The sequence below is a fragment of the Aythya ferina genome, assembly GCF_964211825.1.
Source record: "Aythya ferina genome assembly, chromosome: 4".
Classification (NCBI taxonomy): domain Eukaryota; kingdom Metazoa; phylum Chordata; class Aves; order Anseriformes; family Anatidae; genus Aythya; species Aythya ferina.
Window position 1 is genome coordinate 39,695,532 of NC_140300.1, and position 22,249 is coordinate 39,717,780.

Consider the following 22,249-nt stretch of genomic DNA (forward strand, 5'->3'; position numbering starts at 1 on the left):
CATCACCAGTAAGAATCTTGCTAATGAGACTAATAATTTTTGTGAAGTCTAGCTCTAAGTCCCCTGCTTAGTCTCAATATTTTCAAACGAAATGACATTTATATGACACTTAAAAACATTCTCAAATGCAGTCTTTACAAGTCCTGCTCTAAAACTTTCATGTGACTTTATCTTTGAGAAAAGATATCATGGTGGCAATTTAAGACTCAGAACACTAACTGTGCTTGAATTGCTTCCAATTCAAGTACAGTTGGCTGAGAATTGATTTTCCATTGTAATGCGGTGTTGGCATGCCTGCACTGTATAGAGTAGGCTGCCTGCCAGCCTTACCACTGCCATGCAGGACTAATAATATTATATAGTCTTACAAGTTAATTTCTTTGCAAACTACAATGGAAGAGTCAAACTTTTTTGACTTGGAGCAATACTGTTAGTTGATTGACACACCTTTCAAGAAAAGCTAAATCATTACATGCTTATGATACTAAAATACAGCTTCAGTTGACTCCATAGTGGAGAAACTACTACAGATGATTTTTTGCAGTCTGATCTAGGTTCTCTACAATGATTTCTAAAGCAAGGATGGTGCATTTACTACCTGATTGTAGGTCCCAGTCTAGCACCTCTTGGTCTTCACTTCAAGATAAATATTGAAGTTTTGTGTTTTATGCAAGTGACCATCATCCTCTTCTCATACACCATACACAGGGTAGGTGTAGATCCAGAACAACAGTTTCAAAAGTATTTCAAGCAGGAATAAAGTAGGACTTCCACCTAAATACAACGATTTGTATTCCTCTGAACTATAACCAGACTAAGACTGTCTCTGTGCCATTAGAAGGATGCTGGAGGTACAGTGACCGGGATCAAAAAACACAATCATACTAAAGACTTAGTTCCCTGGATTTATTTCAGCCTCTAACTTCTCTCTGATAAAGCTGCACTAGCACAAACAAGGTAGTGGGAAAAAACTGGAAGGAAAAAGTGAGCTGCTTTTGCTGGTGTACAAGCATAAAGCACTCAAAACTACCACCTAAGGATGATTTTGATGCTTGTGCTACCCAACAGGACTGGTTTTGTTTCATATTTCTCACTGTACCATCACCACTAACAAAATCCTTGGTAGTACAGGTAAAAATATTGGGTGATATATGTAAAGGAGCATTCTGGGGACAAGGAAGACATCAAGTAACAGACATCAGAAATTCTGGTGTACAGATGAGTTCCAGGTCTTTACAGAAACTCAGTGGATTTTCTGAATATCTGAACGCCAGGCATATTTTATTTCTTGATTCAAAACATTCCTTTCAACAGGACATTGAAGAACAGATGTAGAAAGCAAAAAAAAAAAGAAAAAATAGAGGGGGAGAGGGAAGAAAATTGGAGCCTGAATCTGTAACTCTGAAAACTCCCATTCAATCCACATGTATTCTCAGGAAGGATACAGGGTAATCCTGCACCTCTTCTGTACTTTTGAATTCAACTTTTCCTGACTACCTGGAGCTGTACCCTTGTTCAGCCTGTAGATGTTCACTATGATAAATGTTGACACAATTTCTCAGAAAAAAATAGAAGGACTTGTAGGCTTTCCCAGAGCATAACAGAGCTCATAACAGAGCTTGTTTTTTTTAATTGCTATTTTTTTTAATCACTTTCAGGACTCTGCTCTATTTTTGCATGAGTAAGTTTGTAAAGTCATTCTACAAAGTGTAGGCAGGTACAATAAAAATGCCATTATTTCATAAAGCAGAGAAATTGAAATCCACTCTTCTATCACACTGAGCTCCTGATCATTTAAATAACCTTCCCACTATGCTGTACAATCACAGTCTTCCTTGTCCTCTCTTTCTGATCATGTGTTCTTATGCTTTCCTGAGGAAGATAAAAGACTAACTATACATTACTCTTCCCTGGAGTTATGGAGTTATCCTAGGGAGAAAGAAACTGAATTCATGTCCTGACTTCCTAGGTGAGTGCTCCAAAAAAAATATGAACTAGTACATAAGGATAGAGCACCTTGGCAGATAGGTTTTAAAAGAACATAAATCATTCTTAGAGCTTTAAAAAATGCACCTATCTTCAAATAGCTTAAAGAAACAAACAGAATTTAAGTCACGTGTACGTCAGTATTACTGAAGTATGCTCGTGGTGTTCTATCACCTACTTGCAGTTGCTTTTAGAACTGGATCACTGGTTTTGAGCAAATCCTGACTCAGGATTCATGCTACACTGGATTTCACCTTGAGGAGATGAACTTTCACTATACTGGCACACAGCTGCAGGGTGAAAGAAATCTAGATTTCCCCATAGAGGTCAAGGATAATACTCATAGTGCCTGTCTCCGTACCTGAAAAGGACCTTGTGCCCACAGTAACTTGTAGATGTGAGTAAATCCAAGCTGCCAGAACTTCACTCACTGTTGTAGTGTTTTGCATACACCTGCTAAGACACCAGAGGTGCCAGTTTCAAGCTGAGTATCACACTCTCTTAGCCTTGAGTTATAGCAGTATGAATTATTTGTACAAAGAGTAGCTAAGAAGAATATGGCCAAAGGACCTAGACATATACACAAATATACTTAACATTTATATATGTGCAACTAGAATTGGCTATAGGTCTAATTACTAATTAGACATTAAAATACTATGTTGTGGCCTCTTTTGACTTCATCAGCACACTACCAAATATCCTCCATACAGTGCTAACATCACTCGAAGATGCTGCTGCAATAAGATAAAGTACTATTTAAATGGAAGTTGTTAAACAAAAACAGCTTTGGCCGGATTGTGTTACATTTAAAAGACAAGAAAACAAATCAATGTTGCCAAACGGGAAAGGATAAGATCAATGGGTGGGGAGTACATTTTCAAGACATTAAAAATTTTAGAAGTAAAAACAAAAGTTTAAAAACTAGGAACGATTACCTGGCTGCCTCCTTTTAAATCAAAGTTCATGGCATTTATATAATGCTAGACATAAGATAATACCTAGCATCTGAGTGCTTAGCATTGCAGTTTTCTGATAATGTACCTCTAAAGGCCTAGGCCTTAAACAGAGCATTGCAATCATCAGCCATGATTCATGGAAGCAGTAATTCCCCCTCTGCCTATATTTCATGCTATTAAAGAGAAAGATTGGGCTGTCAGTTGAAATACTTTTTCTTCAGATAGAGTTAAAAGAACAGTAAAAACTATAGGTGACCCACATTTCAGCAAAGTTACTTTCTGCAGATGTATGCAGCTACATTGGTAGTGGGAAAAAAAAAAAAAAAAAAAAAAAGCCTGAGCCTTCATGAGTGTTATTCACAGCTCTTCCTCTTATTTTTCTGTGCAGACCACCAAAAAGTGTATGGAGAACATCACTGCTCTAGAACCATTACAAAAAAAAAAGTGTACTAAAGCTCTAGAAAGGCATACAATTTTGTTGAAAATCAGACTGCAGTTCCTGGTGTACAGCCCTAGCTCCCAGTAAACCATTGTGTCATGTCTTAGTACGGGCAAGTACCCCAGGTAAGGTGGAAATGCTCATGTCCTGATATAGGTCTTTTCCTTTTAAAGAGATGGAAAGAGGTTTAAGGATACTTGTGTGTGTGTGTGTGTGTGTGCGCGCGCAAACATACACACAATTCTCTTTCCCTCTGCTCATGTTACAGGTAGCTGTAACACTAAAAGCAATCGTGAAGCTTAGCAGAGCTGCAGAGAAAACAGATGTGGCAATGCTTACAGCAGTAACTCACTGCCTGGTTCCCAAATGTCAGAAACACCTTTTCCATGCATCATCCCAGCCCCCAAGATCTGTGAAAACCCTTCATACAACCACAAAAAAATTAGGATTTCCCTCACTGAAGATAACTACCACTCTTTTTGAGAGTTCTTGTGTCACTTGGCTTGAGGCAGAAACATCCCATTTGAGCTTTCTTTATCCTCTTTACCCCACATGTAGATCAGGGCCTGATTCTTACTGCAGACATTCACAATAGTTATATTCATGCTCCCTTTCCTCCACCTCTTTCCCACAGGCCCAGCCAGCTACACAGCAACAAGAAAGAAATCCCTCAGAGGAGCAAACAGTCCAGTCAGAGCCACATCCCAGTGACACCAGTGAACACTTTGTGGCTGTCTTTGCTGGGTGAAGAATGTACCCCGGCAGTGTAACCTGGAGATGAGCTAAGAGGTGAAGTGATTGCAGCATGAATATATCAATTCAAAACTATTTCAGCATCTGTATGTAAATATATCTACCACTTCAGGCACGCACATCAAGCACCAGCAGAGTATGAAAGTATACAACATGCCATATTCTATATGTTGAGAGGGTTATTTTACAACTTTTAACCTCAAAACAGCTGTGGTAGATATAATTTTCCTCAGCCCTTGTATAGCAATCATGCCATTTTACTGACCCATTTCTAACATAATATACTAACTTTTGAGGTTTTTCTAATGTCTAATGAACACCTACATTTATTTCACTCTTCAGTTCTGGCTTCTGATTTCATATCTGCAAAATATAGCTATCATTCTCAAACAGATTGGTTATCCTAGTGAACATTAGATTAGAAAGACAGAAGCTTCTTTGGTACTGATAACTTTTTTTTTCCCCCCATTTATTTTGGAGCCTTTGTCATTCTGTGCCTTTATTGTTTTTTAGAAGCATAGAAAGCAATGTTTAACAACTGACAACTAATTTCCTAATCAGAGAAAGTTTCTTGCAAAGGCAAGCTGTGGGTTTGTGAATGGAAGTAGGGATAGCATTTGAGCAGATGTGGACACTAGCATTAAACCTACAGATGCTTAAAATAAGGCCAAAATCATTTTTATGCTCTTATATTACTGTGTCTGTGAACTCATTCAAATATTGCAGATAATAATTCAAATTTCACAATACAAAAGAAAGAAAAAAAGGTAGCCTCTTTGGACTGTATCGAGACATTGTTCTTATTAGGTTTGTTGTTTTTTGACAGAAAAACAAAGCTGTCACTTAAGTAATACCAGGAAGATAGAGTTGATATTACAGACATTGAGAGACCAAATATAACATATAGTTGATTAATTTAAAAATTCTTAATGTTCCTTGCTAGCCACAGTATGAAAGAGCACTTCATTATTCCTTTTTAATTACTCAAAATCTGTATCACCCATAGCACTTCAAATACAGAAAACTAATTCTGTGAAACTGTTTTTATGAATGTCTTTTAACTCTCCTTTACCAGTAGAGAGGTGACCTACTCACAGTACAATGAAGCACAATTACTGACAACTTGTGACCAAGTCCTATACAGCGTAAGCAGGACCTACCTAGAAACTACTGATTCACATACTATGAGTTACCAGATAGATGCATCACTTGCTTAAATGGCTGTTCTGCGTTCCCAGTCTTTAGATTTTATGGCAATATTAGGATTATCACTAAAAGCTAATCAGAGAACTTCTGACAGATAGACTTAAGCAGCTTCACAGAGCCATTAAAAACCTGAGGCAGTACTTTGGAGCATGTACAAAAAAGCTGTTTCTCGTTTAAAGGGTTTTTAATTGTGTTAATTCTCTTTTAAAGGGTTTTTAATTGTGTTACTGTGATTTTAATTACTATTTAATGACTTAAAGTCATAATACAAGTCTCAGCCCAACAGCCACAAGCCCCCTTCTCCCCTCCTTCCTTTTTGTTTTAGTAATTGGTGGTAGAAAGCATCCTGAAATGCTTACTAAATATGCTTACATGTAGCTAAAAATATAAAAACATTGTTTCAAAGCCTAATGAACTAGTCTCCTGTGTTTTCATTCATTCACCTACCCATTATACAACACAACTTCCAAACCTGGGCTAGCTACCACAAAAGAAGAAAAGAAGGAGACAAAACTTGGCTTAACTTTCAGAAATCTCAGAGCCAGACAAAAGACTGATTCTCAACGTCCTTGAGAACCAGTCCTTTTCCTTGCACAAAATATTCACTGAGAAATACATTCTCTGCCTTCCCTTTTTCAGTTTCCCTGCCTTGTACACTTGTTTCCTATCATGTGTATTCTCCATTACCACCTACCTACCACATGAAAGGAATATTATAGTGCTTCACCTGCGGTCAGAGGGGAGCTTTCAACATATAGACATCCAGCTTTTTGTGGGTCACCAGCAAATGGGCTGGACCAGGATTTAACTTCCCACATGGTGCAAGGAGCTGACTGTTTTTGCACATCTCCTTCTGTAAGGAAATGTACTCATCTCTCAACGTTGATCTGAAGAGCCAATGGTACCTAACTCCTTTAATTTCCCACTCAGCAGGATCCAGTTTCTCCCTCTTATAGACTGAAGCTTTTGCCTTAGTAAGAGCCAGCTTCTCCCAGATCTTGGATCCTGCTGAACTTGGAAGTGACACTCCTTCCTCCTCCTCCTTCCTCCCAGCTGGAGTATATACTAGGAAAAACAGGGCCAACAGATAATAGCCTGCTGATAATAATGAAGGGCATTTTATAGGAAGAGAGAAAAACTACTATAAAAGCCATCTAAAATGAATGTTCTGGACAGCTGGTTAGTGTTTCTGCACCAAATACTTTCCTACACATTTCTGAGATGACAAATGCTCATTTCAGTTAAAAGTGCAGATTCAGTTTTCTGAGACACTGATAAATAATTTTGATAAAATCAGACTATTTCACAGCCTCTGCAGCAGCCTGTCAGTTTTACAGCACAATTTTATCTTATGAAGCTCGGAGTATTGCCACATTGTTTAGAAAATGTTAAATATACATCAATAAACATGTGTTCTCTTGCTCAGATACTAGTTTTGTTCCTCTACAAGTCAGGTTTTCTAGTTTCAGTCCTCTAGTTTCAGGACTGACTGACCCCAAATTGCAAATATATATATATAAAAAAAAATTAAAAATAACTAAAAGGGAGGTATTCCATGAAGAGGCAAGATAGAAGTCCCACTATAGACTTCAATAGATAAGACATTAGTCACCTTTCAAACATCTGATGCAGGGCAATAACAAGAGAAACAAAACAGATACAGGATGGAAAAGGTTTAATGAAAATGCAGAAATGAAAGCGACTCGTTCTTTTCTCAGTCTGTCAATTTTACCTTGAATATACAAGTATATGAGGACTCTTCATATTCTTTTTACAGTTAATTCCCTTTAAACTCAGTTACATTAATGTATAACCTAGTATAAAACCCATAAGGGTCTGCACTGAGACACTGATGTATCTGAAGTTCCCTGTGACTGTTTACTTAATGCACAATACCTCAAGAATAGCGAGGGAAAGTTTGTAGTTAATATTAAACTCAACTGGACTTTCCCAAAACAAAGAACTAGGTGTTCAATTTTCCAAAAAGGATGTGTGTCTAAGAAGTCATCAGAACGTCCACAGATAAAAGTGAGGGCTGCTATTCTTTAAGCCATAGGAAGGCAAGACAGACAAGAACCAAAGTAATATTTCTAAGTTCCTTTTAAAAATGTTTCCAGTGAGGAATGTTATAAATATTTTATTGGAAGAATAGATAGAAATTTCAATTGCTCCTTGAAGAGCTATTGTGACAAATTTAGAGATTAAATTCAGCCATTAAAGTATCAAATGGAGAGATTTTAGTCCTGCTTTTATTGGAAATCAAAATGCAATTTTAAACTGTAGAGCTCCTACTGATGCCTTTATAATAGAAGCATTTCAGAGCTGGACTCAAATGGTTTATTCCACTCAAACTGACACTGAAAAAAAAAAAAAAAAAAGAGATTTAGTCTTGGAATAAAATAATATTTATTTCCAGACAAAAAGATTCAATTTTATTAAAGATACAGAAGAGGGCAGCTGTTGTCTTTGATTATATTTACAAAGTATGAATCACTTTTAGCACACAGAGGTAGCAAACCAGAATAAATTAATGCTCACCATGTGGGGACATATGCAGATGATAAGGATGATCACAGCTCCTCATTTCAATTATAATTTCAGCATGTTCCTGCTACAGATGTCTTCCAGGCTTAAAGAAACAATTTCAGACTACCATTAAAAACTTTATATAGGAAAGAATAAAAGAATCCGAGATAGAAATCAAAGGTTTTGTACACAAAAAAGAAAGCAAGTATTCCATATCTGAATTCACACTATTTGCCAAGTGACACTTGGGCTTTCTCCTGACTGTGGAACTGCCATGTTGTAAAATTCTTAATACATACAACATGAGGAACCATTTTGTCAAATATGGTAGCAAATAGCTATGGCAGTTTTGGGGTTACAGTACCCAGATGGAGCATCCCAAGACAACTGACACTATTATGCAGAAATGCATGATGCAGAAATGAGGACATTAAACTGAACTACACATTTGGTTTGAGGACAGGGAACAAACATCTTTGAAGTTACTGCAAATAGGAAAAAGCCACCTTTTCTCCAGTGCTAAGAGATGTATACAGGTTGTTATAATACTCTAAAGCTTACTTGTTAGATAGTATCCATACAGTTATTTCAAACAGAACAATTATTTTTAAACTCTTTCTCTCCTGTGACAAAAAGTGTAAATGTCAAACTGATATCATTTACAAATTTTGTCTATGATTTTGGTTAAGGATTGATATAAAGGAAGAAGAAAATTGCAAGTGCCTTACAGTGGATAGAAAACGAACAATTAGAATTTGCATTAATGAGAAAAGTCAGATATAAATACAGAATAAGTCTTTGTCTTTCTGAACACATTCTGCTGGGTACAGACTTACATAATAGGAAAAATTTATATCTGCTCAGTTTTCTTTTTACTGATTAGCTGAACATTGATACTCCAGAGACCATCACAAGAAACTATGTAAGTCTACGAATTTCATTAAAAATTTGCAATACTGTGGTGAAACTAAATGCTGAAGAGAGTTGTGATCTCTGAACAGAACTGTTGTTACATAAAAATTGAAGTAACTATGAATTAGTAAATCATCAATCCATCAAAATGTAAACTGATTTGCAAGAATTGTTCGTATCTTATCTAGTCCTGTCTGTCCATGAGAAGAGAATGTTTTTGTTTGTTTGTTTGCTTTTTTAATGTGTCTGGAAAGGAAAAACTGACTTTGTGTGAATGTATCTGAATAACTATTCCCCCTTTTAGCAGATTACATAGCAGTACTATATGTGTGTGTGCGCATACGTATCAATACATATATATACACGGCATGTATTTCCAATATACATGTAATGCTTTCGTTTAATTTAGATAATCAGTTACCAACAAAGGATTAAGACATCACATTAGGAATTACTTTTGCAGTAGTAGAATAACTATAGATATCATATAGATCCTAAATGCTTTCCATGTATTATTACTGATTAAATAAACATACATCTGGTAACATCAGTACCTTGCTCACACCCCTCTGCTTCTCAGATCTCCAACTCAATTCAAACAAGGTAGTTTTGAATTCAACTACTTATCTTTCTTCCCCTCCCCAAACTGCCATATCCCAAATGGTTGGTTCATTTGTTGTCATATCTACAATTTATAAATTGCTAATAAGTTTTGCTTATTTTAATTTAACAGAAAATCAGAAGATACATACTTAAAAAACATTAAGACTGTTGCCTGCAGAAAGGTCACCACTGACCTTAACCAAAAGTGAATTCACATCTAATAAAGCCTCTAGTTAAGATGACAACGGAAAATTTTTCTGGAAGGTTATTGTCAGTTTTCCTCAAAGCAGAAAAGGCACATGTTTTAAAATAAAGTATCTCAAAATTGTGTAGTTCAATAATCTTTGTTGTGATAGCAGCGTCTCTCTGATTATCTTGGGGATGCAAAAGCAGAGTGGAGGAGAGTAAGATGCAAGATGCAAGCCTTGCCTCAGATAGAACAGATGAGTATGTCAGTAATTTATTCAATCACTCACATATGCATTGCATAATTGAAGAGATGCAGTAATACACTCCCCTCTCCTCTTTTGGATAGGAGAGTCAAACCCCATTCAGTTATACAAAGGTTACCTCCTCTCTGTTGTGCCTTATCTATTGCATTTTTCTCAGTTTTCTTTTGCCTTTCCCTGCCCTGAGTATTGTTACAAGTATATGCTCATCCTCTTCTTCTTTTTTAACCTTCTCTTTCCCCTCATTCTGCTCTACGGAAGACCCATTTCCTTTTCAAACCCCAGATCACAGAGCTTGTAACCAAGTGGTACGCACAGCACAGCCCCATCCACAATGTAACAGCTCAGGAAAGAAGTTTAAAACGGCCTTTGTCTCCCTCCCTGGCTATGAGAAGTACACTCAAAATTCCTGCCAAATGCACACATGGAGCAGAACATCCAAGGGTTCACAAAGTTTGTGTTATTTTGCATCAACTTATTACGCTTGTCAGACCCTAAGACTCTTCATCACTGGTCATGAAAAGTTCTCTAGGGAGTGCAGCCAAAACTGTCATTCAGAAAGCAGCAATTTCCTGCTTCCTGTTCTTGTGAATTTATATTGACAGCTATCTGTAAGCTCTACAGACTGGAGGGTATAACCTGATCATTTCAGAGGAAGACCTCAGTTTATCAATGACTTCTGTTTCAATCTACCAAGGCATCATTTTTGCACACAGCTTCTGTGTAAGGTAGACTGATATTTCACATTAAGATTTCAGCTGCAGTCCCTTTCTTGGGGACTATGAAATGATAGAAAATACTCCTAAAATTGTATTAAGACTATGCATACATAACTTCAGAATTTCTAAGGCAGTTACATTCTGTTATTGAATAGGTTAATTATGGAGAGAGGAAAAAAAAATATTATGAATTTTATTAAAGTATTCTGGCTTTCACATGTGGTTAAAACCACACTAATTAACAAAAATACTCTATGATAGCTCAATTAACTAGAAGCAAATATAAGCTCAGTACCATTAAGTGCCAAAGGCCAACTAAGGTGACACCCATGTGAAAAATTCTGAGCATCAAGGGATGCAGATCAAGTATTATCAATGGCAAGAACAAAGCTTGGAGTATCTGGTTCTGCTTCACTATTTTGTAGCAGCAAGATTTACCACATACTTAACAATAGAGATGTTACTGCGCCAATTAAACCACAACCTTAAGGGACAAGTGTAAGACAGCAGTGAAAAGACATTCTTCATATACACCCTTATGATAAGAAATATGACGTGGCACTGGACGTGGACTAAACATTTACACCAGCGTAACATAATACTAGCTGAACTACGAGATTTAGAAACTAAGAGGATTGTCAAAATCTGCTAATCCTTTGCCAGGAGAATAGATAGGATGTATATATATATGTGTGTGTGTGTGCGTGTGTGTATATATAAATAAAATATCCAGGAGAATAGCTGAAGTAAGGTCTTTGGTACCCTATGTTGACAGATCATTTAGAACTTATTTAGGTACATGGTTCAAATCACCTAAATTATTTTATCAGTAATCATAATATATTTCATTAGTATTTGATCATTTCAACTCATCCTTCCACATTCTAGATTTCTGTATTCCTTTTTAATAACCATAATTTTTCTTCCGATACAACCGTGCTATTAGGAAATACATCTATAGACTTATTCTTTAAATAAAATTAGGACATTGCTCTTGTCCATTTGAACTAATCAAAAAGATGATTCTAGCCTCTCTGTTTAATGAAGAAAAGTATATTGCAGAAACATGATCACTGGTGCAAAGCCAGAGAAAACACAGACTAATGATACTAGCTTTCAGACGCATTACACTAATTTAATTCCAGCAACACCACATGCCTCTGAATTTGGCAAGAAATACACACTGAATCCAGAATATTCTTTAATTCAAGACTATGCCATAAAAGCAACTGTCACAATGGAATGGACTTAAAAGCATAAATCCATTGTGAAGTTGTAGAAGAATCTCAGCAACTTTGACAATTTTTCCCAGCTATGAGTTATAACCAAGATTTTTCATGCTCTAGCTTACATACTAACAAATTACATATATTGAGTTCATGCACAGCAAATGAGAAGTAAACTTTTTTCAGATGGGTATGTTGTAATCAAATCAGTGACTATGACAGCAACTATGTTTGAATTAACTCTTCCTAAACATGGCCTGAAACTGTATCATGCAGTTCAGTATGGCTGAGCTGACCAAAGCAATTTCATGAGATATTTATGTATCTCATAGTGATTTTTTTTTTAATTAAAAAAAATAATAATTTGTATTTGTTGATATGCCCTAGAAATCTAGAGCCCAAAAGTTTCAGTTCTTGTCCTAAAAAATGTCTGATTATCCCACGGAAACTAGGACAAGTTTAAAAAGATGAAAATGAAGCCCATTTCAGAATGTCCCACGGTGGTTAAGGTACTCTCCCAGAAAAATTAGAAAACTATTCCTTTAAACTGGGAAGCAAAAACTAAGTGCTCTGTTGCCAGCAGAAGGATGGCACAAGATAGATTTTTTTATATTAGGAATGGAATACAAACCTTATTAATCTACAAGTTTTGTTCTTTTGGGGTTTTATTTTAACTTTCAATTGATAAGTAGTTTTTTCATGTTAAAAAAAAAGAAAATCTCCCCTATTCAAGACTATTATCTAATCTTTACTCAGATTTCAAAATTGCATCTCTTTGGTCAAAACAAAGAGATGCAATTCATACTATATATACTTCATACTATGCACTTCTGTCATCCAGAAGAAATATGTACATTTTCCTAACTTAAAAGTGATAAGGCACCACAACAGCTGGATTTTTACAACTCTTCTGAACTACACAAATCAGTAAACACAAAGAACATTTTTATATCTAGATGTCAACTGGGTAATGGAGGGAAGAAAGGAAGAATTCAAGAGGAACTTTGAACATAGTAATTGACACATTCCAAAGGACAAAAAAAAAAAATAAATATATATATATATATATATATATATATCCTAAACTTCTTATCTGAGCACTTCACCCTTCCCCCTCAGAATCCTGAAGCTCATGGAACAGCATAGTTTATCACACTGTGTAAAATCATGTAGTGATTAAAGATTGTCATCTATAAGGCTCTAAGGGTGCCACCAAATTTCTAACACATGTTCTCTTGTATGGAAGCATCTAGAAAAACCGGTCATTTCAACTATTCTGTGTGAGTCCGCATAAGTATGGTTGTGTTCCTGTATAAGCATTTTGTAATTAGTATCACTGTACTGCCCACAGTTTTCATTCTAGATATTTCCTAGCAGTGACTTTTATTGTAACTGAGCAATCTGGAAAATGAGTTACCTTTTGCCACAACGTGGGAGGAGCATCTGTCTGTCTTATCTGTTGGCTATGATTTGAAATGGCATCTCGTCTTTGTTCCATCACAGCAAACCTGTAGTTAGCCTTCACTTTTGCATTAGTCTTAGGCTAGCCCAGCTGCAATACACAAATACAGCAGCTTTTCCACTTACCATAGCTCATTTAAACTAAAGATGAGTCATATCTACTCACAAGTTCAATAGAGAACATGCATTTGACAGCAAAACCTACAAAGCTTTTAAGGGATTTCCTCACCATTCTTCTGTATTCTTTGTCCTATTATCCAGTATTTCATTCTTCTTAATTTTGTTGGTTATTTTCACATAAAGTTACAATAGTTCAGACCTGAGAGGTTGAATTTTACATAATTCTTGCAAATATGTTTTTGTTCTATTTGATTGGAAGAGTAACAGAAGACTTCAAGGAGCTCAAACTCCCCAAGGGCTTACATACTTTAAAATCTCTATAGCAAAAAAGTGTGTGTGGGGGGAGAGGGGGGGGGGAACAAACAGACCTTCCAATTAATATTACATTAGCAGCAGGTTGGTGGTTTTTCTTTTTTTTCTTTCCCCCTTTTTTTTTTTTTTTTTTTTTTTTTTTTACAGAGTACTATCAGGGTTGTGTGCTTAATGAACAGTTTGATTTAAAGCTTAAAATTATTAAGTGTTCCACCAGAGTCATAAATAATGCAGTTTATAATATTTCTATCGAGCATATAAAACTACATTTGTCTTCCATTAACAACACACTTTTTAAGTAGCCTGACCTCTTCAGATATATAAGAACATGCAATTAGTGCAATTTGTCACAGGTCCTTTACATTTTAATAAGATGTAATTAATTGCCTGTTTAGTCTAATTAACTTTGAAGCCCTGACAGTTCTTGCTCTCTGGTATAAAGCACAGCTTCTTATTTGAATTGCTAATATCGGACATAGTGCCTCCATACAACAATAAATTCAAAGCTGTGTACCTTTGCATATTAAGAAACACGGGGCTAACCTACTAATATTTGCGTTAACTTTTTCCAAACCTATTTTCAGCAATCTGTGCCAACGCATGGGAGTCCACATTTGTGAAACAGCAAGAATAACTGTATATTACTATTGGAATTCTATTGATGATCCCACAATATAACAACTCTGTCTCAGTCATATTACTTGTGTATGTTTCATACATGATTTAACAAATGAATTACAGACTCAGACCAGCAGAGATGCAAATCCTTTATGCCCTTCAAAGTTATCTTGCAGCTCATGAAGAGCATAGCAACACATTAAACAGATGACCCTGAAAGCCCTACACTTTACTGATCAGAGAAAGTTAGCATGGAAATAACATTGGACAGAGTTAAAAGCTTTGGAACTCGGACTTGTGGTTTTTGTTTTTAGTTTGGGTTTTGTTTTTTAGCTATATGGGATAATGACAGTGTATCTTGATTTTAAGGCAAATTTTTATTTAAAATAAAAATTGTCTCTTGATTATTTTAAATACTTAGAGGATTGAATTTACAGATGATAAATAGAACTTAATTCAACTTACTAGCAGATAAAGGGGCAGATTGACATACCTTCTTCTCCTGAATAAAATCATTCTCTGTAAATGATCCTTCTAAAGTTAGTGGCCTCCTTCTAGAACTACAAAAATGGGGAAAAGTGAGAAAGCGTGCAGAAAAGTGCATGTGGAGAACACAAACTATTTGATGAAGTGTTGATGTATGTTCAAAAAGAGCATATATAATACATTCAGTGGAAGTTTTTGCAAGTGGAGATATTTTATTTTTTTTATTCTGAAAATAGGAATAATTTCACAGTCTGGGGGCTCTTTGCATGGCCCTCACAGAATGCCAAGTAAGGGGATATATAAATCTCACCTGCTATAACACAGACACTGACAGGGACAGAATGAGCACCAAAGCAAATATGAGGTAGGAATGATTTTTTATTACTTTAGGTATTTCTAGATGTCAGATAAAAATGAGAACATTGCTAAAAAATTTACAGAATGACAGCTGTGCCTTATGGATAGCATTCTATGGTTTGATATATGAGGCAGAAAATGTGAAAAATATTGTGAAGTACCACCTTGACATGATGATGGAATGCCACAGGAAGTACGCTAACTCTGGAGGAATGTAATAGACCACCGTTAAATAAGAGGAGGTGGCTTACACAGTCCAACAACAAAAAAGAAATATCAGTCTTTACAAGAAAGAAAGTTGCAAAAACTTTTTCATTTTTATACAGCCACCCAAGTTCTAATGCTTTTGTTTGAGCAGGATTATGCTTCAGTTTCAATGGTTACAGAGGACTTTGCAAACGTACTATGCCTTTTACCAAATACCAAAGGATGCAGCCACTACAGCACTACAGAATTTATAGTACAAGCTATTACAACAGACTATGTATTTTTTAAAAGCACTCAAATATAGCACAGGAAGGCTCAATAGGCAGTAGTTATGTGGCTAAAGCAATTTAAAATAACTGTTATAGCCTCATTTATCAAAGTCTGCTCCAAGCCAGACTATAACAGAGAAAAGTTGAAAATGAATAAGAACCAAATCCACTCAACATCCTGTTAAATGTCCACTTAGCATCGCGTATACATACCCTGTCACAGATGCATCTGTGCATTTTGTACTTGAATATGAAGTATTCCCCCATGTGCTTGATCCTTAAAACAAGGATCACATAATTGAACCCCATTTGGCACAATAGGGCAAGAATGTCTGGTATACCCTACAAATCACAAGCATGCCCTATTCCCAGTTTAACAACAGGTTTGGAGAAGAGCTGCATCAGCAGTACTGCACCTTGTGTCTGTCTGGCTTCAGGAGTAAGCCAGGCCTGTGAGCAGAAAGGGTTGCTGCCCTTCCTCCTGGCTAAGATACCACATTGAAGCCTGCACTCACCCTGAAACTGTCTTGTTTACAGAGCTTCTTCCACACGGTACAGCTACATTCACAGTCTCCAAAAGCATCCAAATTCCCTCAGAGCACCTCCACACTGACAGCCTTCCACCCGTATCAGCTGGCAGCCCTTCACTGTATCCACCAATGAATTTCCCAGGTACCTCCTCCATGCTCTTTTAACCCTCCACTGTATCAGTCATTATTTAACTGAAGCCAGTTTCATTTTTAAAAAGAAAAGTGGAAAGACAATGAAGCACTCAACTCTGCTCACCAAAGAATATGCATGGATGAGAAAATTTTCAATAAATGTACGAAATTGTTTTAGGCTATATAAACATTACAGTTAAAAAGCAAACTAATGGCTTCTATCACTCCAGGTTTGTTACACATGTCAGAGACATACAATGATACAAGTGATGATGAGTAATAATTGTAGTACCAGTAAATAAATTAAAAAAAATCAGTGTTTTCGTATAAACTGTTTAGAAAGAAAATTGTTCAGGTCATCCATTCTAGAGCTTATCACATCTTCTCTTGCGTAATTGCACCAGTAAACATAGTGTCAAAGATCAGCCCCAGATCTGTTTATCTCAGCATGTAAGAAGCAGTAAGGGGACAGGCATTCATAAGGAAGCAAGCAGTGCTTCCTTTTGGAATTTCAAATTATTTCTTCTAGCAACATGAAATAAAGAACTTTTCACAATTATTAATCACCATATGATCACTGCTCAACAACAATGCCACAGTTACTGTAGCATTCAAGTCAAATGTTATTGAAAAAGAACACAGCAGCCAAAGCGATGTATACCTAAAACAAAAAGAAAAGTTGAAGACATTTTGAATTTAGCGGCAGGAAAGAACAGGCTTCAAAGCCTCTTTCCTTCCTTAGGTCTTCAGGAAGACAAAAATCTACCTAATCTTACACTCTCATTGAACAGGCATAAAATTTCATTAAAATATCTGCCAAAATTCATACTCTTATTTTGTGTTGCTAGGCATCTCCTCCAAGTCTTATTTCTACTGACTCTGTTCATTGTTCTGAATGTTTCAACTCCTTTGAAACCTGGTCCCATAGTTGTTCTATATGAAATCAGTTGGACTAGAGGAAATGAAAAGATTAAAAATACCTTCCAAAATAAATGATACCTAGTGCTTAATTTTTCAAGGTTAGGACCCCATTTATCTAGGTTAGTCAAGGAACTAATGGAAAAGGAAAGGGGAGGAATTATTTATGAGATGGCGAACATGTGTTTTTTTTTGATCCCCAAACCAAACAATCAGAATAAACAACTCTGATGACCGTCTCCTTACCTTACAGTCTTATGAAATCAAGATAAGGCAATCACTTCAGAGCAGACAAATAAAAAAAAAAAATAACGTGACCAATTAAAATTGAACATGTATTTGGTCATTTACATTTCTTATTAGTCAAAGGCAATCCTGATAGTGAGGGATTTGGATAACTGGACAAGCAGGCAAAAAGATGGTGGCATAAATTTAGATAAGTTGCAAACATTTGGAGTACCAAAGGCCAACAAATCAATCAAAGTTGTAGAAATTAAGAAAAATACTCAGTAAGGATAATTATAATACACTGTACATAGATGAAAATATTGAAGATAGGTAAAAGGTATACTCTGAATAAGACTCCACCTACTCCATACTCTTCTTAGACCCAATAAACCTCAGTTGAGATATCATGACTGGCATTGAACACTTCAATCTAAATAATAAAGAATAATTAGAAGTGTAGAAACTATAAAAGAGAATGAAGCACATAAGATCTGACCCCAAGCAGGAAAATTGAAGGAATCAGTTTACCAACTTCAGAAAATGTAAGGCACACATTTCCAAATATGTAAAATAATGTTCTAAAGTGATAGTGATTGATCTCTACTAAAGTAGAAAATAATTAATCATTGCATATTTGGGGAGCATGAAACAATCCTTATGATTAAAAAAAAAAAAATACAAAATGATGTCTAAACTAGAGTTGTAAAGATATATAAGAGATGTTCTCAAAATTGGGTAGGTTCATCATTTAAACTCCCTTTTAGCTCAACCTTTCAAAGAGTTCTAATAAAGAAAATTCTGTTAATAATATACAGTGACATCTGAATGCAAGTGAACTTCCAACAGTAGTGACACATTATGAAACTAAACATCTATTTAAGGTGAAATCATTTATATCTTCTTATAAGAATAATCACAGAAAGTTCTTACATTAATCTATTCTAAATTAATATCTGTCAGAGGGGAAAATCCACTGAAGAAGTTTAGCATTGTTGACAGTAGTTGACATGCAGGTATGATTGATGTGTACCTTTCCTCCAAGGATGAATCGAAAGCTGGCAAATGCCACACGTACATAATTCTTGGAATTTTAAGCCAAATTGCTTTTCAGACATCGTACTTGACATTTCCTCCTCATACTTCAAATTATTCCTTGGTACAAGTTGCATGTTTATATAATGTGTTTTGCTGTACAGTCTGGTTTGATCACATCTCCTTTAGGCTTTCTTCAGGCAGCTGAAGTTATAAATAGGCCAAAAGCACTGCCTGTAGTAGAGATGAAATAGAGATTAACTCTGTCAAAAAAAAAAAAAAAAAAAAAAAAAAAAAAAAAAAAAACAGGAAAAGCTGAGACCTTTATACTGAGCCATTAGCAGAACATTGAACTTTATTCCACTTACTCTAAACTGCCACCCAGGCTTCTACTGCTTGCCTCTATTAAGAGGCAGCAAACATAATGAAGGATAACTTCAGCCCTTCTGATATGTTTTTATGAAGTTAAACTAACAAAACCAGAGGAAGAAATTTTGGAGAGCTCATTGGCATACAGATGGCCCTACTGCAGTGACCTAATAAGGTTCCGGAGGATATAGTCTGTGTGAGCTCAGGAGCACAGATCGATTTGTGGACATGAAAGATGCCAGTGGAGGCTTTAGTTGGTGTCTCCTGTGATACAGCCGTGCTCTTGACTCTGGTTTGTCATGCACCATGCCTGTTCCTGAATAAGATAACCTGATCTTAAGCCCTTCAGGGCTTCCTTCTATTTCAGCTTTTGTTTCATCGAAACAGGAAAAAAACAGTTTATAAGTTTACGGGTCAGATATTCATTCCCAGGAGACATACACAAAGCCTAAGGGAACAAGTGAGCAATACTTGCTGTTGCAATTCAGGTCTGCAACCACAAATCCTAAGAATCTGTGTTGTAGGAATGCTGTGAGATAAAGTCTAGCTATGGAGTAGAAAACTAGAAACTGGAGAGGTATCTAATGATCAAAGAGATGATTGTTTGCTTAAACACTTAAGCATAGCACATTGATTTGCACTTTGCCATATTCAAGCATAACTAAAACAGATAAAATCCTGAGTAAAGAAGGTGGAACTCTAGATATCGATCCCCAGACACATATTGACAAGTGTGAGTTAAAATGTAAATATAAACAGAGCCATGAGTTTCACGTTAAGTAAAACCCTCAGGCATGCTGAGGAAATTTGAACCGTGAAGATTTGCCTACAGGCAAAACAGTTTACTGAAACTGTAGCATGCCAGTTAAAAAGATAGGGATGTAGGGGTAAATGTAAAACATTCAGTTTAACAGCCTCGGCTCTGTGTTTCATTTCTTCACAAAAATAAATACAGAAACATGAGGCAGCTATCTGGCTCTGTTAAGGTTCGCAGCTGTACATGTATGTCCTGCAGCCCCTGAGAGGGAAGTATCAAAAAATCTTGAAATGGATACAGGTTCCTCTGTTCAAAACCTAGGAAGATAAGCACACCAGTGCTTCACAAGTTATCCATTATAAGACCAAGATGCTTTGCACCAACTTGTTCTACAGTAATGAAGTTTAGTGTTAGAGGTGAGTTTTTCATTAGAAATTCTGAACCTACAACTTACTCTGAATCATTTTGCTGAATCAAATGGCTGTATCACCTCCTCTAGGATTTTTTGAAATTATATTCACAGCACTGAGCATGATGCAAGCTCTCTGATTTCCAATCCAGGAGTCATGCCTTCAACTTATATACAGTAACTTGATATTAATACAAAAGGAGAGAGAACCAAGTTGTTCATTCAATACTCTATCAACTATTAGAATTTCCACAAGTTGATTGCTGCATTGAACTCCCGTTCCTTTTGAGGGCACTTTTGCTTGTTAAGTGCTGGTAGGATTGCTCCCTATCCTAGATTCTGCATGCTAACTGTTAAATGCAGGAGGAAAAGTGTCACAGAGCACAGGGGTCTGAAGCTCTATCATGTCACACATGTTGATAAAATCCTGCTCAAATCAAGTTGGAAAAAAAAACTGCCCAAAGCTACAGTTATCATTAAAACTAAATCTAAGTTAACATTGAGTGCTATTAACTTCCATTGCAGTGTTAGCAAAGAAGCCCCCTGATGGGAAGCTGACACACAGTTTTAGCTATTATTACCATCTTGTTTCTCAGAACTAGATGAACACTTTAAAAATTGAACCTCTTACCATATCCTTTCCATGTTTCGTTACCATACTTTAGTCGTAGCACATGAGCATACCTACACAAATGAAAGCAGGTCTATGCAACTCTGTTCATCACTTCAGCTTACAATAAATCTTTCATTTTCATCTAGGACTCTGTCATAAATAGCTTACAAAAGTAGTAAGCCATCTATGGGACGTCCCAAAAGAAGCACCAGACAATAGCACAACATACATGAGGCTCTCTACACCCCCCACTTTGGACTTGGAAAAAAGAAAAAAAAAAAAAAACAAAAAACAGCCATCTCACTTTTCAAAGCATTCAAACCACCAATAAACAAATGAAATAGCAAGAAGAGAATTGCTGCCAACTGGTATATAGTTTATAAAACAGCCATTCTTGTCTTTAAAAAATTAAACTAGGTCAAACAAACATCATCTAAATTTGTTTAATAACCAAGCTCAAAATTCACTCTCAACATTGACTCTCTCAGTGTCTGAGGACTATATTATGCATTATGTACACATCAGCTTCTATCAATAAACAGTAATGATTTCAACAGCACAGTCATATGGAAGACTTTTGAGTTCTATTCCTTTTTAAAAAGACAAAATAACATTTTTCATTTACAGGAGCTATAGTCAGGTGATATTTATTAATTCATCCATATATGAAATGTATGATTACCTTTTTTTCCCCTCTGAAAGCAGAGCCATTTCAGAAATAAGATTACTATTAAAAATATTTGCCTGCATTTTTCATGGAAGTTAAAATGGATTACAGAGAGATGGGTTTGGACCTATTTTGAATTACACATGTTGAATTTTTAATATATGGAAATCTCAGTATTTGCTCTCTGTGGGAAAACTTGGCTGATCAGTTATCCAATAGCCATTTCCTTGCCCTGGAACAAAACCGAAGGCATTTATTCAGTTTTTACTTTTTCTTTATTTAGGCAGACTTGCTGGCTTCAGTGGGAGTTTAGCAGTGCAAGATCTGGAAATAAAAATTGAATGAAGACATTAACATCTGTTCACCTGGAAGAAGTATCTGCATTTTTCTTGGCTTACTTTATACCCAGGGCTGAATAAAGCATGCAATAGCATGGTTACTCACAGAATATTGTCAATTTGATCATTTTGCACAATCCTGTGGAGAGATTAAGAATAGGGGAGATACCTGCTTTTCTGAACTCTACACTGAAATTCCATCTTCAAATAGTAGCAGTCAAGCAGAGCTTCAACTGCATAAAATGGGACTGCACAAACGCTTCTGGCATACTCAAAAACCTCTTTGTTATACTTCAGAGACAAAATTCTGTAATGGGAACTATAAATTAATCTCTTTATACAATGCTTAGTCTACTACTAATACCACGTCATGACTGTTTTGTGCTGAGTGCACTGCTTTTGCCCCCGTTTCTCCTGTCTTCCTGTAACTCTATAAAAAAAAAATAAAATGTAGGCTTTGGCTCTTTGTCTCTTGTACCACAGCTTCCATTGTTTTTGGTTCTCATGAGAACACTTTGGACTAGTGTTTTGAAGAGACATATGGTACAGGTGTTCTGTGAATCCTTTTAAACTAAACGTGTATTTACATCAGTTTCCTGTTATGCTAAGACAGTATGATGACTTCTTGTCCTTAATCTGTGTTCTTTA

At 36.0% G+C, this 22,249-nt stretch overlaps 1 long non-coding RNA gene across 1 annotated transcript in view; it reads right to left on the minus strand.

Moving 5' to 3' along the window:
• Nucleotides 1-20,951: 20,951 nt before the first annotated feature.
• The window catches only part of LOC311435748, a 70,269-nt gene continuing 68,971 nt past the window's right edge, over nucleotides 20,952-22,249 (minus strand). Inside the window, exon 4 of the long non-coding RNA XR_014692351.1 lies at nucleotides 20,952-21,587. This is a non-coding gene — a long non-coding RNA (uncharacterized lncRNA). The remainder of the gene's footprint in view (nucleotides 21,588-22,249) is intronic.